Raw genomic sequence first — 22,147 nt, forward strand, 5'->3', positions numbered from 1 at the left:
TCTGGCAGCCTTAGCTAGGGACCTCTTCGGGTCTCTAATCACATTGCTGGTGGCATGCCTATTTCTAACAGCAGCTGTAGAGAATTCTGTGGTAACCATCAGCCACTGTTTACTTATCCGCTCTCCCCAGATATGGATCCTCGAGTGGTCTCCAGGTTTCTGGTACACAGACTACATTGCAACTGATCCCTACTACCCACGCTCTCCACTGTCACCGTCATACTTGGCATTAAGGCCTGGACATGATGTTCCTGCTTTTTTGTTTGTTTAATTTTTTATGTTTATTTATTTATTTTTGAGAGAGTGAAAGAGAAAGAGAGAGACAGAGAGGGAGGGAGGGGCAGGGAAAGAGGGAAACAGAGAATCCCAGGCAGGCCCCACGCTGTCAGCGCAGAGCCTGAAGCTTGATGCGGGGCTGGAACCCACGACCCGTGAGATCGGGACCCAAGCCGAAATCAACAGTCGGACTTTGAACCACCTGAATCACCCAGGTGCCCCAATATTCCTAGTTTTAATCCTCACTATGTCTTGAGTGTTTCAGCTTATGCTTACCATCTGGATTTCCCCCTACTTTTGGCCTACTTTGATTCTGTACTAAATAAACATCGGCCGTGTCCTGCCTGGATGGCAACAAGGTCCACGGCCCATCTGCTTTCCTTCGAGGTCTGCATCCTTCACAGGGTGATCACCTAATGACAAATGTTCTTTCTCTCAAAGGTCTCATCATGACTCTTCTGAAATGAAAGTCAGATCACGTGCTTTTTCTAATTTTTCTCAGGGCTAAAATTTACACCATGATCTATCATGTCCTTCACAATCGGGACTGGACACCTCTCTGTGCCCTCATACTCCAGGCCCACAATGGGGGCCAGGAGAAGAGGTCTTTTTGTTTATAAAATCTTTCTAGTGGCACCTGGGCGGCTCAAACGTCCGACTTCGGCTCAAGTCATGATGATCTCGCGGCTTGTGGGTTCGAGCCCCGCATCAGGCTCTGTGCTGACAGCTCAGAGCCTGGAGCCTGCTTTGGACTCTGTGTCTCCCCCTCTCTCTGTCCCTTCCCTGCTCATGCTCTGTCTCTCTCTCTCTAAGGGGAGACACAGAGTCCAAAGCAGGCTCAAGGCTCTGAGCTGTCAGCACAGAGCCTGACACGGGGCTCGAACACACAAACCGCGAGATCATGACCTGAGCCGAAGTCGGACGTTTAACTGACTGAGCCACCCAGGCGCCACTAGACAAAATTTTTTAAATAAATAAATAAAATCTTTATGAATATTTTTCTTGCTGCACTAGGACAGGAGCTGGGTGTTATGACGAATTCCCAGGATGTGTCAAGTGTTTGTTGCCTACAAAATCGGACATGATTCTGACTAAATGGTCATCTCTTCAAGCTGTGTCCTTCTGGGTTGCTGTGTCACTCCGGGGCTGGTGGCTTCTCGAGGCTTTAACAAGCTGTGCTCATGCTGTGACATTTTGAAGTCTGCTTTCCTAAAGTTCACATATCCAGTCATTTTTATCCATTTCCTCCTCACTTATTGTAAAGTCCAAGTTCATGTGATCCTTTATCAAGATTTTCACCACTTTCTTACAGTAATGCAACCCATCGTGCTTGTATGAATCAGGCGGAGAGAAGCAGTAGGTCCTATTTGCTTTTTCTATCCGTGACATAAATAATAATAAAACAAAGTCCGTAATAATAAGTCCATATTAATCCATAATAAAATAAAGTCAGTTTGATTTGGTTTTCTCTTTATTACCAGGACCTGTATTGAGGGTTAATCACAGAAAAACCTACTTTTTAACATGCCTTCCAAAATGGCCTCCAGATCCATTCTCTAGAATGTGTTGTGCCAAGCTAGATTCCACCAGAATCCTATTTCCCCTTTTTCTCACCCAATTTCTAACTTTTTTTTTTTTTTGCCAATCCAATGGGTACAAAGTGGTATCCTATTGACGTAACATTTGCATTTCTTCTTCCACTTGTGAGTTCAAGCATCTCTTCACATCCGGGATAGCTAAACAGGTGTTTGCTTATATAAACTGCCTGTTCATGGCCTTTGTCCATGTTTCTGTTGGTTCCCCCAGGAAAACTTTAAAGCAAAACTATGTATCTTTGCATTATTATTATTATTATTATTATTATTATTAGAGAGACCATGTGTGCATGAGTGGGGGAGGGGCAGAAGGAAAGGAAGAAAGGATCTCAAGCAGGCTCCACACCCAGTTTGGAGCCTGGCTCAGGGCTTGATCTCATGACTAAGAGATCACCATCTGAGCTGAAATCAAGAGCAAGAGGCTTAACCGACTGAGCCACCCAGGCGTCCCTATCTTTACGTTTTAAAAAAAGCATACACACTTTAATACAAAAGCATTCATCATAAAGACCGCAATCTACTCCACAAACAACCACAAAAAACACATCTGTGTAAATATTTCCTGTGTCCTCCCTCAGTCGGTCTCCCTTTCTCCACAATATGTAAATATTTTTATACAGTATTGTAACAATTATTTTTACTTTGCTTTTTTTCCCCCTTAATACTTCTTCAGCATCTTTCCATGTCAATAAATAAACTTGTGGAAAATGCAATTCAGTGTAATTGCAAAATACTATTATACTGAATTTTAAAAATAACTTTGCCAAAACTTTATTTTGCTCTTGTTGGTCATTTAAATGATGTCCAATACTTTGCTACCATAAATAGTACTTCATTTAATTATCTTTATGGCTAAATATTCACATATACTTCATTATTTCAATAAGATATAGTCTCAGCAGTGAAATTAACAAGTCCAAGGCAAATATATTTTTTTATAATTTTTTTTAAGTTTATTTATTTTTGAGAGACAGAGAGAGACAGAGCACAAGCAGGGGAAAGGCAGAGAGAGAGGGAGACACAGAATCTGAAGCAGGCTCCAGGCTCCGAGCTGTCAGCACAGAGCCCAACACAGGGCTTGAACTCACAGACTGCGAGATCATGACCTGAGCTGAAGTCGGACGCTTAACCGACTGAGCCACCCAGGCGCCCTGATTAGCATTTTTTAACAGCTTTAGGTCAACTGTAATGTTTAAAAACCAAAGTCATATTTAGAAATAAAGAGAAACCAAAGCAGTTTGGTCAAACACTTTGACTAAGGATCTTAAATACGAATGCTATACAAATACAATGCTTTCTGCATCCCCTAATCGTGCATAGGGCCTCTGTCAGTTTGTATCATATTCACTTCATCACCAAATAAATATATTGAACAAATATGTACCGTGTGTCCACTATGTACCAGCCAGTGTCCTCACACTGGGGAGACAGCAAGAAACAAGACTAGGTCCCTGATCATGTGGCTTTTACGGTCCAGAAGGAGAGAATATAAATAAGTAGACAAATAAATGAACAACACAATTACATTTAACATGCTTTTTTATGCCAATAACAAAACCCAAAAACACTGGTAAGGCTGCTTTTTACTGAGCGGTTACATTACTTTGTTTATTTCCTTCATACCATGTGCCAATATTTTATTTATCTGTTTACTTATTTATTACCAGCATTTCCCATTAGCTATTTGTTCTATGCAGGCAAGGAATGTATCTTAAACGCTGTTTTTTCAGTGCTTAACATCATACAGATAAGACGCACTCCATAAATGTGTTGAGCAATGGGGTAAGTGAATGAACGTATCCATAAGCATTCTAAACTAAATATATAACTGAGACTGATCTCACACCTTCCTCTTTAACCTTATGCAATATAAGAAATGTCTGTTTATCTTTAGTCTCTAAGCCGTTCCTACAGATGGTAAAATAGCTCTGCTATCATTTGTGACTAGGAAAGTTTTCTAAGACTAAGCAGCTTATGCACATTGATGTTGGCTTGTCCACATGTTTTTTTGGTCCAATGAATAAAACGCTAACAGCTATATCTCATTTCCGAAAACTATGTTACTGTTGTTTGCCTAAGGGTTTATGGCTCATAGTATAGAAATAGAAACTCAGCAACCTGTTGGTAAGCCTTTCCTCAAGAAAGCTTCCTAAACCCAAATTTTGCAAATGTTGATAGTTGCAATTAGTAAAAGGCATTGTCAATGAGCTGGCATAAGAAGCTTAGTTTCTTGCCACAACAAATTTCCACAATGTTGGCAATTTGAAACAACAGAAATTTATTCGCTGGAGGCCAGACTACCCAAATCAAGGTGATGGCGGTGTTGGTTCCTTCTGGAGACTCTGAAGGTTGATAGGCTCCATGCTCTCTCCTAGCTTGTGGTGGTTGCTGGCAATCCTTAGTGTCCCTTGACTTATAGACATACCCCTCTAATCTCTGCCTCTGTCTTCACATGGTGTTCTCTTCTGTGTCTCTGTGTCTGTTTCCCTCTTCTCTTACCTTCTAAGGACTTGTCATTGGGTTTAGGGCACACCCTAATCCAGCATGGTCTCATCTTGAGAACCTTGACTTAATTACATCTGTAAAAACCTTGTTCCCAAGTAAGGTCCTATTTATAGATTCTGGGAGTTAGGACATGGACACAGCAGTTTTTGAAGGTCACCATTCAACCTCCTGCACCTGGAATTATTCCCTTCTATGACAAGAAGTCAGGTGACTTGAGTGTATGGCTTGTTCTTGCATGATAGCCACCATAGCTGAAAAGTAATCAACCCACTCAAAAAAAAAAAAAAATTATAAAGCACTTAATTTTGAACATATTACATTTTGAGTGGATTTTTTTCTCTAAAAGAAGACAAGGCAAAATAAAAACTACATGTTTGGTACCTGGGTTGCAAATGTCTATAGAATACTAACATCTACTTAGTAAGAATGAGGATATAAATGGGAAAATGGATTAGATGCTTCCAAAAATTAGCATGTTGAAATAAAATTATAATTGGCTGAAACAGATTCCTAAAAAAATTTATGCAAATTTAATCTGAATTAAAACTTTTTTTTAATGTTTATTTATTTTTGACAGAGAGAGAGAGACAGAGACAGAGAATGAGTGGTGGAGAGGCAGAGAGATGGAGACAGAATCTGAAGCAGGCTCCAGGCTCTGAGCTGTCAGCACAGAGCCCATCGCGGGGCTCGAACTCACGGACCATGAGATCATGACCTGAGCCAAAGTTGGATGCTCAACCGACTGAGCCACCCAGGCACCCCCCCCCTTTTTTTAAATCTGAAATTTAAAGGTAGTTCTTACTAATTTTCTTTCAAATAGGCTTCACTCCAGCATGGAGCCCAACATGGGGCTTGAACTCATGACCCTAAGAACAAGACCTGAGCTAAGATCAAGAGTTGGGCGCTTAACTGAGGGAGCCACCCAGGTGCCCCTGAAGATCGTCCTTATTAATCTCAATAATTTATACACAAAAGAATAACCCTAAAGTACACAACTAATGTGAAACATAGAAAAGAATGAAACCATGAAAGAAATGGGACTCTATCTAATGAAATAAGAATGAAGTTGATCTCATTGTTAATGTCACGTTGCTAGTGATAGTCAAACTTTCCAGGGTCCTCTCTAAGGCTACGTATGTCCTTAGAATGTCAGAGTGAAGTGTATGGGAATGCACAGCCATATACATTCTTTAGGGCCTGTAGGAGGCTCCCCCAAAGATGTAGAGTGAAGATTTTTGGTCTCCCAAAGCTTAAAGGCCTGTGTTGGTGTCCTATAACAGTGCTTCTCAAATGTTGGGGTGCATCAGAATTGCCTGTAGCGCTTTGGTAAAATGTAGTTGTCTAGGCCCACTGCCAGAGATTATGATTCAGTGGGTCTGGGATGTGACAAAGAATGTGCCTTTCTAATCAGCTCCCACTAGACGGGGCTGATGCTGCTGGTCTGGGGTCTACACTTTGGGTAGTACTGCTCTGTGGCAAACTGAAATGACTACTCTTTTGGGTGCACCTGATTCCACATGCGGTCTTAGAAAAAGCGACATCTGTCAGTGAGGTCCTATACCAATTATCAATGTGATCCATGTGACAACGATTTCCCCTCAAGTGGATGAAAACTGTGCATATAGGAGAAGCAAGCAATTACCTAAATGGTGAGACCTGAACAGCACCGGTTCCGAGATGTCTGCTTGCTCTCATGCCTGCAATCCCATCCTGAAACACCCATTCCTTTGGGTAAGGATATTGTCATCTCATGACATTAAAATGCAAATACTCTTGGGATAATAACAACTGCCACAAGCCAAGAGCTTACTGAGTGCCAAGCATGTGCCAAGTCTTTTACCAACACGAGCTCATCTAATCCTCACAACTGCTCTGTGAGGTAGATCTTAGCAGCCTCCTCCTACAGAGAAGTGGCTCGGAGAAGATCACATGGCTAGTAACAGGCCAACCTGTGATTTGAATCTGGGTCTGGCCGTTGCCGAAGGCCAAACTATTAATCTCTGCCTACATTTATCTTGCAAAATTAAACAGTAAGTTGTCACCAGATACGAATACCTTGTAGAGAAAAATCACAGCACATCATACATGGCAACTAGCTAGTGGAGAAGCACTTGGGTCAGTTCCATGAGGCCCCATGAAGATGGAAAGAAAAGTTCAAAAGTTAGCCCTTCTGAGAAAACAAGAGGTTTGAGGAAGAACGATGGCCAACTACAGTGTTTTGGCGAAGGACTTCTGAGCATGGGCAGATGAGCTATGCTTTTCATATATAATTCTGGCAAGTTACATTCTGCAGAGAAATGATGGGATTCATTTCTATTTTAATTCTTGTGGAAAGCATGAGGTGAGTCCTTTTTGCTGTCTTATTCTTTTACTTTTTGAATATAATCGGTGGTCTGTCAATCAGTTTTTAGACGCAGATTTTGTAGGCTGAGTTTTCCTCAAACTGTATGTGTAAGCGTGATTCTGGAATGCCGTCAAAGGAACTGTTAATTCCCTCACCTTAATTAAGCTTCACGTGCTTGGTAAATTATAACTATCTTTTTTAATTATTTTTTGTATATATTGTGGAGATTAAAAGGAATGGTGTAATTAATATAAAAATTGTTTCTCTTCTGAAAGGTGTGGATTCTGTCTGGACTAGTGAAATAATGAGCCCTGGAATGCTGAAAATGGCACACTGCCAATTCAGCGTGAATCCCCTGCAGCCTAAGAAGAGGTGGGTTGTTTTTTTTTTAACAACAACAACAACAACAACAACAACAAAAGCCAAAGACGTGGGGCGCCTGGGTGGCTCAGTCAGTTGAGCATCTGACTCTTGATTTCAGCTGAGGTCATGATCTCACAGTTGTGAGTTTGAGCCCTGCATCAATCTGAGCGTGGAGACTGTTTAAAATTCTCTCTCTCCCTCCCCCTACCACTTGTGCGCTCTCTCTCTCTCTCTAAAAAAAAAAAAAAAAAAGGCAAAGACCATACAAGGAGTCGATTTATGGGGTGCTGTCCAAAGCATAGGAAGAAAGGACATTGGGGGTGGAGACACACAGACCCAAATTTAATTTCTGTCCTGCTCTCAACAAGTCCTGTGACTCTGAATAAATTACAGAACCTCTTTGAACGTGATTATCTCATCAACAAAAGGGAAACAATATCTAAAAACAGACCCTTCGGTGGGTGAGGGGAACAACACTGGCCCCTACTTCCCCTATCAACCTGTCCTCAAACATTTGCTTCCCTCTGTCTGTAAAGACCACATAGAATGAGCTCAAATTCAGGAAACACTTGAGGGTCATTCTAGAAGTATTCACTCTGACTTAAAATAGGTAGAATAAAGAAACCCTAGTCCAAGTAGGTTTTGAGATTTTTTTGTTTTTCAAAATCAAAGAAGTAGCTTCTTAAAGCCTGGATGACTCCTAAGAAGGTGAATGAGTTCATTATATCCATTATCATGCTTTTCCCTAGTCGGAGGTTGGCTTTTCTTAAGTATGTTGACACTTGAGCTGCTTTTTAACGGCTCTAAATGTATTTCCATCATTTGGTCCTGACCCCTGAGCAAATAATAGGATCAGCCACCAGTTTTGAGAGCCGAGTGTGTGCTAAACATACATACTTCCCAAACATTACCTCACACAATTGTAACCAGTAGCTTTTTAAATTATCCTTACTGTGTAGAATAAGAAACAGGCAAAAAAATGTTAACTACCTCCCCTCCCAGATAATCACTTAGCTTCTAAGTGGTCAAGTTGGGATTGGAACCTAAGAAATTCTGCCTACATACATAGCCAGAGTCCTCTGATTTCTGTGACATACTACCTTTCAAATGAGTGCCTTTCCATATACAACCTAGAACAAGAATGGCTGAAATTATGAAGACATAATTTGTGACTTATTTATAGGATGTGACCAATATAGAGTGACTTTGATATGAAAGCTGGATATAAATATTTTTCCTATTTACTATTCATGGTTGAATATATTACCTTCACACACATCATTTAAGAGGGAATCTTTCTTGGAATTCTCCCTTTTCTTGGAATTCTCTCCTAATATTTTATTTGTGTTTGATTCACCTTTCTGTTTCTAGCAAAGGAATTTATAAGCCAATGTTCTAGCTCTCGATTGTAGTGACAATAAACTTACAAATAAGAAAAGCATTTTACACTGTAACATATTACTGTGTTCCATGTATGCTAGTGTTTTTTATTCTGATTTAATTTTTTTTGAAGAACGCTGGTCTTGGCTGTAAACTTGATTTCAAATACAGAATAAGTCATACCCTTTGTTCAGACCCAAAAACACATATGTGCATGTAGTACCTTATATGCACCATGGCTTCTAGCTCTGAATTTAACTAAACTTGGATGGGCTTAAAATTAAGCTCTTCTCATTAGTCTGTTATTCAGTGAGATTTAGATTCAGTCTATTTTTTCATGAAACTATTTCATCTCTTGAAAAATAGTGCCTGGTACATTCTGACAGTTTGATGAATGATGAAGACATGCATAGTGCTTTGGTAAGTAATTCATTCTTGTATACTGCATGAACTACTTATGTTCAACTTTAGCTTTCCATTCTTCATCTTATTACTTAGTTTACCAACACTCTTAGGGGTAGGTATGGGGACAAAAAGTCATAGGTATACAGGATTAGAAGGTACTGCCCACGGTGGCCAATCGGCTGTAATCATCTCAGACCTGCAAATGGGACTCCCCCCGTCTTCAGCACAAGAGCCCCCAACATTTTCCCACCCTTGATGATACTTCCAGACACTGTTAACTTCCCAGTTAAGTCAACTCTGATTTATAAAAGAGAACTGAACTCTTTGTCAGATGACGGTACGATATCATCAGTAAGAGACTTGAGAATTGCCAATTCCATGTGAGGACAGTCCAGTCTTCTCTCGAAGACCCACTCTAGTGCCTAGCAGCCTTCAGTGTCAGCAATAAGCTTCAAATACGTACAATTGTACTTTTTTGAGTTGCAGACTGAAAAAATTCAAACAAAACAAATGACTGTTTGGTAACTGGTGGTGCAGGACACAGACACATTACAAGAACTATCAATCCTCATGTCAATTATCTTTCACTAAATTTGAACCACAAACCCAATTCCTGCAGCTGCTCAAGTTCCACTAAGATTAACCACCATTAAAAAAAAAAAATTAATTCCAGTGTAGTGAACATCCAATGTGATATTAGTTTCAAGTATACGATATAGTGATAGAACAATTCCATATACTATTCAGCGCTCAGCAAGATAAGTGTGCTCGTAATCTCCTTTACCTTTTTCATCCATCCCCCACCCACCTCCCCTCTGGGAACCATCTGTTTGTTCTCTATAATTAAGAATCTGTTTTTTTTTTTTTCTTCTTTATAAAAAAAAATGCGATTTTATTTGATCCAGTCTTTAACTGGCAAAGAAATGCTTTTTAAGTTGGTTCTGTCTCTCCCTTTATTTTTTTCCCCTTTAATGTAATGTGCAGTCTGGAAAAAAACATCTCCCAAGTTCCCGCAGGGCCATTATTCTTTTTTTTAATTTAATTTATTTTTTAATTTACATCCCAGTAAGTTAGCATATAGTGCAACAATAATTTCAGGCGTAGATTCCTTAATGCCCCTTACCCATTTAGCCCATCCCCCCTCCCACAAACCCTCCAGTAACCCTCCGTTTGTTCTCCATATTTAAGAGTCATATGTTTTGTCTCCCTCCCTGTTTTTATATTATTTTTGCTTCCCTTCCCTTATGTTCATCTGTTTTGTATCTTAAAGTCTTCATATAAGTGAAGTCATATTTGTCTTTCTCTTACTAATTTCACTTAGCATGATACCCTTCAGTTCCATCCGTGTAGTTGCAAATGGCACAATTTCATTCTTTTTGACTGCTGAGGAATACTCCATTGTATATATATATACCACATCTTCTTTATCCATTCAACCATCGATGGACATTTGGGCTCTTTCCATACTTTGGCTATTGTCGATAGTGCTGCCATAAACATTGGGGTGCATGTGTCCCTTTGAAACAGCACACCTGTATCCCTTGGATAAATACCTAGTAGTGCAATTGCTGAGTGGTAGGGTAGTTCTATTTTTATTTTTTGAGGAACCTCCATACTGTTTTCCAGAGTGGCTGCACCAGCTTGCATTCCTACCAGCAGTGCAAAAGAGATCCTCTTTCTCCACATCCTCGCCAACATCTGTTGTTGCCTGAGTTGTTAATGTTAGCTGTTCTGACAGGTGTGAGGTGGTATCTCATTGTGGTTTTGATTTGTATTTCCCTGATGATGAATGATGTTGCGTATTTTTTCATGTGTCGGTTGGCCACCTGGATGTCTTCTTTGGAGAAGTGTCTATTCATGTCTTTTGCCCATTTCTTCACTGGATTATTTGTTTTTTGGGTGTTAAGTTTGATAAGTTCTTTATAGATTTTGGATACTAACCCTTTAACTGATATGTCGTTTGCAAATATCTTCTCCCTTTCTGTCAGTTGTCTTTTAGTTTTGCTGATTGTTTCCTTTGCTGTGCAGAGGCTCTTTATTTTGATGAGGTCCCAGTAGTTCATTTTTGCTTTTGTTTCTCTTGCCTCTGGAGACGTGTTGAGTAAGAAGTTTGCTGAGGCCAAGGCCAAGGAGGTTTTTGCCTGCTTTCTCCTCGAGGATTTTGATGGCTTCCTACATTTAGGTCTTTCATCCATTTTGAGTTTATGTTTGTATATGGTGTAAGAAAGTGGTCCAGGTTCATTCTTCTGCATGTCGCTGTCCAGTTTCCCCAGCACCACTTGCTGAAGAGACTGTCTTTATTCCATTGGATATTCTTTCCTGCTTTGTCAAAGATTAGTTGGTCATATGTTTGGGGGTCCATATCTGGGTTCTCTATTCTGTTCTATTGATCTGAGTGTCTGTTCTTATGCCAGTACCATACTGTCTTGATGATTATAGCTTTGTAATACAGTTTGAAGTCCGGAAGAGTCTGTTTTGTCACTTTTCTTTCCTCTGTTTTGTTCTTTAAATTCCGGTGAATTTAATTTGAGTCAAATCATACGGTATTTGTCTTTCACTGGCTTAGTTTGTTCTAGATCCATCCATGTTGCTGCAAATGGCAAGATTTCATTCTTTTCTATGGCTGAGTAATATTCTATTGCATATATGTACGTGTATATATATGCATATATATATGCCACATCTTCTTTACTCATTCATCTATCAATGGACAATTGAGCTGTTTCCATTATTTGGCTATTGCAAATAAGGCTGCAATAAACATGGAAGTGCATGTATCCTTTTTAATTAGTGTTCTCGTACGCTTTGGGTAAATGCCCAATAGTGCAATTACTGGGTCATAGTGTAGTTCCATTTTTAATTTTCTGACAAACCTCCCTACTGTTTTCCACAATGGCTGCACCAGTTTGCGTTCCCACCAACAGTGCACAGCTGTTCCTTTTTCCTCACATCCTCACCAACATTTGCCATTTCTTCCGGATTCACCTCCACTGTTAACCTCCCCAGTTGCCTCCGGCTGCCCCATCACACACACCACATTGAGTAACAGACACAGGAAGGTGAGTTTGTACGTGATGGGTGCAGGGTGGGGGGACGGCACCAGCTATTCTAGTTCGTTCCACGAATGATTTCTACATTCACTGCTACTTGAATTACTCACACTGCCATTCCTGTTTACTTATTTTCTATCAATTATTAGAGGATTTAGACAACATTTCAAAACTGAAACTCTAATTCTCTTAAATATATTTATTCAAGGGGCACCTGAGGGGCTCAATCGGCGGAACGTCCGACTCTTGATTTCAGCTCAGGTCATGATCTCACAGTTCGTGGGATCAAGCCCCGCATCGGGCTGCACACTTGAGCGTGGAGCCGGCTTAAGATTCTCTCTCTCCCTCTCTCTCTGCCCCCGCCCACCTCTGTAAAAAAAGAAAAAAAAAAAAATATGTATGTGTGTGTGTGTGTGTGTGTGTGTGTGTGTGTGTGTATATGTATGTGTATATATAAATTTATCGTCCATAAGACAAACTCGTTCTCACAGGAGGGAAGCTGTTGCTTCTGTTTCTATTTTCCATTTGTAATGCTGACCACGGCATCCGGGGACTGTCCTGATAAGTTCAACAGGATCAGCAGCCACCTAAGGAAATCTGCATAACTGCTCTGAGCGGGTTTCCCCATCTGTGAGATGCAGATAATAGCAGCACCCACCCTACAAGATCATGCTCACTCATGTAGCACTCAGTTACTTCAATACTTGTCTTTTCAAAAATACAAACACTAGAGGTGGCTCTGCATTCCTGGGAGCCTGTTCAAAGACGTTTCTTCTGACCAGCTTTCCCTCACTTGGGTTTCTACAACCTCAAAGAGCTTAATTTAATTTTGGAAAGACTTTCTCTTGGCAAGTTTTAGGTGGTGTAAGTGAAGAAGGAAAACTTTAGATTTGCCTGATTTCACACTCGGGGGTGTGGCAAAGACGCACGTTTGTGTCTGTTGCAAAGTGCAGCCAGAGAGAGGCTTCCAGTCAACGTTGAAGGATAGCGGACGATGGTGGCTGTGCGGTTTTGTTCCATCAACAGACAAGCCTCACGAAACTATCAGAGTGTATCTCCACATATTTTTTGTAACTTTTAAGCCAAGCAAGGAATACTACAAAACGTGAGACTATCAGGTTACCTGGGGTCTCATTAAAAGCATCTCTGAAGAAAAGAAACAAGCCTCAGACAAAAAATATGAAATCAAATAAAAGCTCAGATTACATGTTTGAGACGAAAGCATGGTCTTCCACATCTAAAGATACAGAAAAGGTCCCATCAAGCAGAGGAAAGACGGTATAGTGCCTACGAAATGTGGGGGGAGGGGGGGGACATAAAACAGAAAATAAAGCATTTTACTGTATTAAGTACAGAGGGTCTATTAAGATTCTGAGAGGGGTCTCTAAGCATCCATGCCATGCTTTAATCCCCTCTGTAACATTCCTTCTGGTTAACCACTCAGGGCTTTTAAATTGTCAGCACTAAGGAAACCCTTTGCAGGGAAAGGTTTGGTCAACAATAATATCCTGGAACCAGGTAAACATACTTCTCAGGAGCAGTGAAGAAAAATAACTAAGGGCCACATTCGTTACAATTTTTAATTTCCAAATCTAGCTAGTTTTTTATTTTTGAAAGTTTGCTTTGAAACAATTTCCTTTGTGTTTGCCTCCACGAAACAGTAATGATTTCTAGTTACGTTAAAAATGAGTCATTTCCGAGAAGACCAAAGCAGGAGGCATCACAATCCCAGACTTTAGCCTCTACTACAAAGCTGTCATCATCAAGACAGCATGGTATTGGCACAAAAACAGACACACAGACCAATGGAATAGAATAGAAACCCCAGAACTAGACCCACAAACATATGGCCAACTCATCTTTGACAAAGCAGGAAAGAACATCCAGTGGAAAAAAGTCTCTTTAACAAATGGTGCTGGGAGAACTGGACAGCAACATGCAGAAGGTTGAAACTAGACCACTTTCTCACACCATTCACAAAAATAAACTCAAAATGGATAAAGGACCTGAATGTGAGACAGGAAACCACCAAAACCTTAGAGGAGAAAGCAGGAAAAGACCTCTCTGACCTCAGCCGTAGCAATCTCTTACTCGACACATCCCCAAAGGCAAGGGAATTAAAAGCAAAAATGAATTACTGGGACCTTATGAAGATAAAAAGCTTCTGCACAGCAAAGGAAACAACCAACAAAACTAAAAGGCAACCAATGGAATGGGAAAAGATATTTGCAAATGACATATCAGACAAAGGGCTAGTATCCAAAATCTATAAAGAGCTCACCAAACTCCACACCCGAAAAACAAATAACCCAGTGAAGAAATGGGCAGAAAACATGAATAGACACTTCTCTGAAGAAGACATCCGGATGGCCAACAGGCACATGAAAAGATGCTCAACGTCACTCCTTATCAGGGAAATACAAATCAGAACTACACTCAGATATCACCTCACGCCAGTCAGAGTGGCCAAAATGAACAAATCAGGAGACTACAGATGCTGGCGAGGATGTGGAGAAACGGGAACCCTCTTGCACTGTTGGTGGGAATGCAAGCTGGTGCAGCCGCTCTGGAAAACAGTGTGGAAGTTCCTCAGAAAATTAAAAATAGACCTACCCTATGACCCAGCAATAGCACTGCTAGGAATTTACCCAAGGGATACAGGAGTACTGATGCATAGGGGCACTTGTACCCCAATGTTTATAGCAGCACTCTCAACAATAGCCAAATTATGGAAAGAGCCTAAATGTCCATCAACTGATGAGTGGAAAAAGAAATTGTGGTTTATATACACAATGGAGTACTACATGGCAATGAGAAAGAACGAAACATGGCCCTTTGTAGCAACGTGGATGGAACTGGAGAGTGTGATGCTAAGTGAAATAAGCCATACAGAGAAAGACAGATACCATATGGTTTCACTCTTATGTGGATCCTGAGAAACTTAACAGAAACCCATGGAGGAGGGGAAGGAAAAAAAAAAAAAAAAGAGGTTAGAGTGGGAGAGAGCCAAAGCATAAGAGACTCTTAAAAACTGAGAACAAACTGAGGGTTGATGGGGGGTGGGAGGGAGGGGAGGGTGGGTGATGGGTATTGAGGAGGGCACCTTTTGGGATGAGCACTGGGTGTTGTATGGAAACCAATTTGACAATAAATTTCATATATTGAAAAAAAAATGAGTCATTTCCCTTGGTGTATTAGTGTATGTATTCTATTTTTATGTTAGTAATTAGTTATTAAACTACTTTCATCGAAAAGGCTATAGTATAGTTGATTAATATTTAAAATGTAGGAATATTTAAAATATAGGCATTGACTAGATATAAACCAAAACCCACAGAGGGGCAGCTGACTCTGCCTGGAAAGATTAGGAAGATCCCACCCAAGTGGGGATGGAGGAAAAGGTCTTAAGGGGTGAAATGTCTGCCAGGTCAAGGAGGGAGGGAGGGACACTCTAGGCAAGCAGAGCCCTAGAGAGGAACAAAGAAGAAGCTGGAAGCAATTAGGAAAACTAGTGAGGGGCAAAAAAGGACCTGTAGATTTGGCACTAAGATTTTTTAATAAGGAAGCCTGGGTGGCTCAGTTGGTTAGGCATCCAACTTCAGCTCAGGTCATGATCTCACAGTTCATGGGTTCGAGCCCCACATCGGGCACCGTGCTGCCGGTGTGGAGCCTGCTTGGGATTCTTCCTCTCCCTCTCTCTCAGCCTCTTCCCCACTCTTTCTCTCTCTCAAAATTAATGAGTAAACTTTAAAAAAAAAGATTTTTTAATAAAAGACAGACTGTACTGATGGAGAGACACTAGCAGTGTAGGATATGGGCTAGTGGAGGCCATTTTGAAGAAACACAGAATGGAAGGAAACAGGAAGACCCAGCAATAGTTTAAAAGGAAGTCTCCAAGAATCAGGGCCTGGACATATGAACTCTGGCTCTGTTCTGGACCCTTTGCTGGGGGAAGGGGGGAGGAACTGCTAGATCACACTAAGAACACATGTTGAGAAGGAAGTGACTCTCCCCAGAGCTGTTGTCCCCAACAGAATGAGCTTCTAGGATGCATACTGAGACATACAATGCAATAAATGAAAACCCACAGTGGCTCAATGATTACTGAACTGAAAATCAATATGCTCTGCCTGAATAAACTTTAAAGAGTACTTGCATTTTATAATGTTTTCATGTTTATTTATCTTAGAGAGAGAGGGAAAGAGAGTACAAGCAGGGGAGGGGCACAGAGAGTGGGACAGAGAGCAGACTCCATGCTGTCAGCATAGAGCTTGGTGCAGGGCTGGAACCCACAAATCATGAGATCATGACCTGAGCCAAAACCAAGAGTCAGATGCTTAACACAATGAATCACCCAGGCGCCCCTTATAATGTTTTAAAACATATAACCTTAATAGCCTACCACACTTTTATCACATAAATGTTTTTTAACCAAAGTTGATGGCGAAGAGGAATTTTCAGTAACTGTGGCTACAGCACTTCCCTAAAAGCAGAAGGTGACTCACATGTGTAAGCGTGTGTTTGAATTTCTTCAATCTGCAACTCAAAAGTACAATTGTACGTACTTATCTTTGGCTATTTGAAGCTTATTGCTGACACTGAAGGCTGCTAGGCACTAGAATGGGTCTTCGAGAGAAGACTGGAATGTCCTCTCATGGAATGGCACTTCTCAAGTCTCTCACGAAGGATCAAGTACCATCATCTGACAAAGAGTTCAGGTCTCTTTTATAAATCAAAGTTGGCTTAACTGGGAAGTTAACAGTGTCTGGAAGTATCATCAAGGGTGGGAAAATGTTGGGGGCTGTCGTGCTGGAGACGGGAGCCCTATTTGCAGGTCTGAGGTGATTACAGCAGACTGGCCACCGTGGGCAGTACCTTCTGATCAAATGGGCAGTACCTTCCGATCAAACAAAAGAAATGACTTTTTGGTAACTGGTGGTATAGGACACAGACACATTACAAGAACTATCAATCCTCACGTCAATTGTCTTTCACTAAATTTGAACCACAAACCCAATTCCTGCAGCTGCTCAAGTTCCACTAAGATTAACCTCCATTAAAAAAAAAAAAAAAAATTAATTCCCGTGTAGTGAACATCCATCCAGCGTTATATGAGTTTCAAGTGTACAATATAGCGATTGAGCAATTCCATATATTACTCAGTGCTCAACAAGGTAAGTGTGCTCGTAATCTCCTTCATCTATTTGACCCACCCCCCACCGACCTCCCCTCTGGGAACCATCTGTTTGTTCTCTATAGTCAAGAGTCTGTTTTTTGGTTTGTCACTTTTCTTTCCTCTGTTTTGTTTCTTAAATTCCACATTTGAATGAAATCATATGGTATTGGTCTTTCCTCTAGAAAACTCCAAGAAAAAAACAATCACGTTAATTTTAATCACAATTCCTATTTGAAAGTGGAATATGATTCCAGACTGAAGAGAGCTCTGAAGCCTGGAAAGAACAGCTTAAGCGGAGTAATTCACCAAGGTCAGGATAATTCTGAGCTGGAGAGTCTTCCGAAAGGCTTCTCTTCAACTTGCAAAGAAAACTATTGAGAACGAAACTTCAGGAAATACTTCCACCTCATCGGGACTTAAGCTTTCAAGAAAGCTTTACCTTGACATACAAGGGGCATTTAAAAACTGGCGCTAAAAAGATAGATTTGCATGAGGGACAGATGAAAATCCCATAATCACATGCTAATGATCAAAGATGAAGTACAACCGCCTGCTGCTGTTTACCATGGAGAACTACAGGATTAATATTAACAATGTAACTGACACATCCCGATACAGGGACAGACCAGGGAAAGACGACTGCTGATCGAAATTGAAGACAGAGAGGGAACGAAGAACAAATTGTTGGTTTCACAATTAGCCACAAAGTTATATTGATAATGGTTTGTTGGATGTGACTACAAAGTAATGAGGCACATTTAGATGTGCTTGTGGAGTCAGTGTCATTGCACTACAGTGTCATTGTCATTACAATCCACGCCACCCGCTGTGAAAATGCAAAAACCACGGTGTTCTTTATTTTGGAACATCTGCATGGTAAGGTGGTAAAATAAGTCTTTAATTCTGTCCAGTAGAGAGAAACTGTATGTGAATGTGCTTCAATTTATCTATTGTAGCTTCTGGCTCTCATTCTGTAAAGTTAATTTCAGCTGTGGACCCTCCTCTAACTTTCCTTCCCTCCATGAAAGGGAGCAAAGAGAAATATGTGCCTTCCCCAGAAAGCGGTCTTGGAGTTATCCATGGTTTGAGTAAGCTTGAGATGTAGTCCAGCTCGTTTTGTCATTTGTGGTTCACGTAAAATATTTTTAAATGGCTCGCGCTGCGCAAAAGTGGATGACGCCACTGTGCAAAGGAGTCCCGGGGAACTTCCGCGTGTAGACGGTGCCTCAAAGTCGTCTTGCCCCTGGCTGAACACAGCACCTGGCTAGCCTGCACTTCCTGGCTACGTAGCTCCTCTTGACACCCCTACCTAGAAGCAGGGCACCCGTTTAGTTAGCAAAGCCACACTTTGTTTCTGTGATCTTTTCCCTCTCCTTTATCCCCACAGCCAGTCATCATGGAGGATCTATCAGTTCTAGAATCTGTCTCTTGGTCCTGGGATAACTTTGCATCTCCCCTTTGCAATTCACTCCTCCGGGGGGCTCTCCACCATTCACCCGGCTATAATTGGTCTTCCCACTACCAGTCTCTCCCTCACTTCACCCCATCCTCCATGCTGACCTGGAATTAACTGTCTGAAATACAGATATCATCCCATGACAGTGCTGCTAAAAACCCCCAATGGTTATCCAAAGGCTCTGAGTTCAAGTACTACAACTCACTAAAGAGAAATGTCATGGCATTACATTATCCTATTTGTTTGCTATTTCTGCACCCTTCCCTCCATCTGTCCTTACCAGCAATCTGGGACGACTGATGTACAAATGGAATGCACCCACTTGGATGAATGACAATATGTAGGTATCATTTTTATTATTCCTCTCTTACATATTCTTGGATCTCTAAACTCCACTCTGCTCAATAATAGCAAAACTAAAAATAAGGTATGCATGCTACAGTTCAATATAAAAAAGTACAAACACAGACACACAAACACACATTTGAATATCTCCCCAACAAAACTGTGCAACAAGACTTTATGAAGCCAAGACTGTGTTAAAGCAGCAGAGGATGAAAAACTCTGAGCTTCACGACCCTCAACATCTGCTGCGGTGATGCCCTTCTGCAAAGCCCCTGGGGTAGCATTTCCCCAACATTCTCCCTGCAGGTCAGGTTTGCCACTGGGACACAGGTGGCACGAGTCAATGGCCCTCTAACGCCTACAGCCTTCCGGGGCCTGGACCCCCACACACTCTGCCGGGCTTGATGAGCCTCTACGGGAGGCCTGGAGTTTTGGCCTGAACCACACGGAAACCGCTTTACCTAGGCCTCCTTTCGGAGGGACGAGCAAACCCATCTACCTTACACATCCCTGTTGCCCTAAGATTCTCCTTTAAAAGGCAAGCCTTTCCCCAGCTCCCAAGCCCTTCTCTCTCATTTCCTCAGCCCCATTTCCTCAGGACTTCCTTCTTTCACCTTACTGTCTGTATTAGTCCAATCAATGAACACTCTTACTAGTATGCAGGTCTGTTTCCAGCCCTCCCATCTTTGCTAACAATTTTATCAGACTTTATAAAATAATTTGCCAATCTCATTTTGGTTCTTCTGCCTTGATTCCTGGGTATGCATGTGCTGTTTCCTTGGCTTGCCACGCACTCGTATGGCACCTTGTCGACCTGGTATGTTCTTGTCATCCTCTCTGAGGAGTCTCAGAAACACCTCCTCCGGGAAGTGCTCCTCCAAGATGCCATTCACTGTGTGACATCTTAGCTATTCATCTTCTTGCCCCCAGGCTCGAGCAGTTTGAGGACAGGGGCTCTGTCCTAATTACCTCTAAATCACTAGTTCCTAACAAAGGGTCTGGCCTGTTTGCTGAATGAATAAGGAATAGCCATGCCTTTCTGCAAGCCAGAGGCAAGTAATATGGGGCCTATATGCACTAACTCCGCATCCTTATAATGGGACGTTCACAATCAGAGAAAAACAAACAACAGAAACAATCCAAGTGCCGCTTCCATACAGGAGACCTCAGGTATGATTGGCACAGAAGAGCTCCTTGGGCTGCAGAATATAAACTCATTTATGACCTGGAATAATTGTTCATTCAACGAGCTCACAAGAAAGAACTTGTGAGGCTTAGAGAACTCTGCTCGCATGCTTTGAAAAGCAGCCGGAGCCGCTTGGGCTGAAGTCTGTTTGTTTTACTTTTATCAAGTAAGAACTAATTGCTAATGTTTCCTCCCCCCCCCCGCCCCCCGCAAAATAGTTTATGGCCTAATGTACAAGAACCACACATCTGAACTGGCTTTCAGAAACATCAGAACTAGCAGCAGCCAAGAGTCCCATGCCCCAGACTGCCAAACAGCCTCATGTCCGGAGAGGAAGGCTGAGAAAGGGGAAGCAGGACATCAGCAAGGTCAGGCAATGGGTGTCTGCAGTCACTCTACAAGTAATCAGGGCCTGCTGGGGCCACGAACTACCTAGGGGTTGAGATCCAAAGATGATATACAGTGGAGTGAGGACAGAGAATAAAAAAACAACAACCCACAAGTGGTGCAAACTCAAGCATTCTTGAGTTTCCACCTCACCTACACCACTTACCAAGCGCATGACCTTGGGGAAAATTCTCAACCATTCACCACCTCAGTTTTTAGAACTGTTTTGGGGAATGAAGGACAAAATGTTTATATATGAACGAGCCTGGGACACAGAAGACAAGGAACACATGAGAGATATAATTAAGACATAGTTCAGTCCTTCCAGAGGCCTGCCTTCTGTCAGTGTAATAAGAGTTTAATCCACACGTTTCTTTATTCATTCGTCCATTCACTCATTCATTCAGGAAATATTTATTGACGACTCACTATGTCTCAGGCCCTGTGCTAAAAGAGACAAGTGTCTGCACTCATGGGCTTTACTTTCTAGTAGGAGGGGGGACACAATAAGAAACAGAAACACATATACATAAAGAAAATGTAGGGGGGTGATAAACGCTCTGCAGTAAAATACAGGTGAAGGGGCTGGAGAGCGATGAGGATATGCCATTTAGGTAAGGTGACAGGGAAGGTCTCTTTGATAAGGTGACAACAGGCAAAAAGTGATGGGACAAACCATGTAATGGGCAAGTATTTGCTCAAGGAGGGCTGTGCCTGGTGTGATGCAGGGCAGCCCCACTGGCGACTCCAATCAGGACACAGGGAACCTGGGAGCCAAGGCATCATGTGCTTTGAGGAGCAGCCTCATTCCCTGTGCCCTGGGCCCTGGGCCCTCGGGCTCCCACTCTCCTTTGCACGGACCCACAGAAAGGACTCCATCGGGAACACTGAGAGTCCTCTCCCCAGCAGGAGACCAGCACTGAGGGGCTACTCAGAGGACCAGAAGTATGTGGGGATGAGGAGCAGCCTTGGAGAGCAACCAACATTCTAATCCAAGTGAGATCAATGTACGTCAGGAAAGATGTAGAATGTTCGCCAGCCATCATTACAGGGTACAAGAGACAAGAGAGAAATCCCTGCGTATGAGTGCTGAGGGGATGCAGAATAAGGAAAGATACAAAGAGAGGCGGAGGCTTCAGTGGGCTTTGCTTGGAGTGGAGGTAGAGAGGCAGAGAGCTGGAGGACGGCCGGTTACCCCGGGAACCTCCAGAAAAATGAGATGAAAGACTCTGCATGCCTCAACACACAAAATTGTGTTTAAGGAGTTTGAGGTTCCCCTCAGTCCATCCACAGACTCTGAAGACCACACAGTTATGAATCTCTGCTTTAGCGAAAGGGGCCTTATCTCAGTCTCGAACTCCCAACTTCAAGGTCACTACCCAGAGGGCACGGTGGAGCCTGATGGCCAAGGTGGCTGGTGGAGATTTAGAAACGGCAGCCTTGGAGCCCTGACTATAACCTCCAGCTTCATGGAGGTTAAGCAAAGTAAAACAGTTTTAAACGCTGGATTCTTCCTTTCCTTCTTTAGGCTACCAGAAGGTTCTCGACCCAAACTGGCAACTACACGGCACATGCACTCCTCAGCCTCCCCTCACCAGGCGCTGCTCACTCCCCTGGTGGAACCAAGGTAGAGCCTTCACAATGTTCTCAGCACCACACTCCAGAGCTCCCGCTGATGG

The 22,147-nt window shown here is 42.1% G+C and overlaps 1 protein-coding gene across 2 annotated transcripts in view; it reads right to left on the reverse strand.

The window, feature by feature from the left end:
• The window catches only part of GRHL2 (grainyhead like transcription factor 2), a 173,049-nt gene that overhangs the window by 65,068 nt on the left and 85,834 nt on the right, over positions 1-22,147 (reverse strand). The gene's annotated exons all lie outside the window — the stretch shown is intronic.

Source organism: Lynx canadensis, chromosome F2 (genome assembly GCF_007474595.2).
Source record: "Lynx canadensis isolate LIC74 chromosome F2, mLynCan4.pri.v2, whole genome shotgun sequence".
NCBI classification, from domain to species: domain Eukaryota; kingdom Metazoa; phylum Chordata; class Mammalia; order Carnivora; family Felidae; genus Lynx; species Lynx canadensis.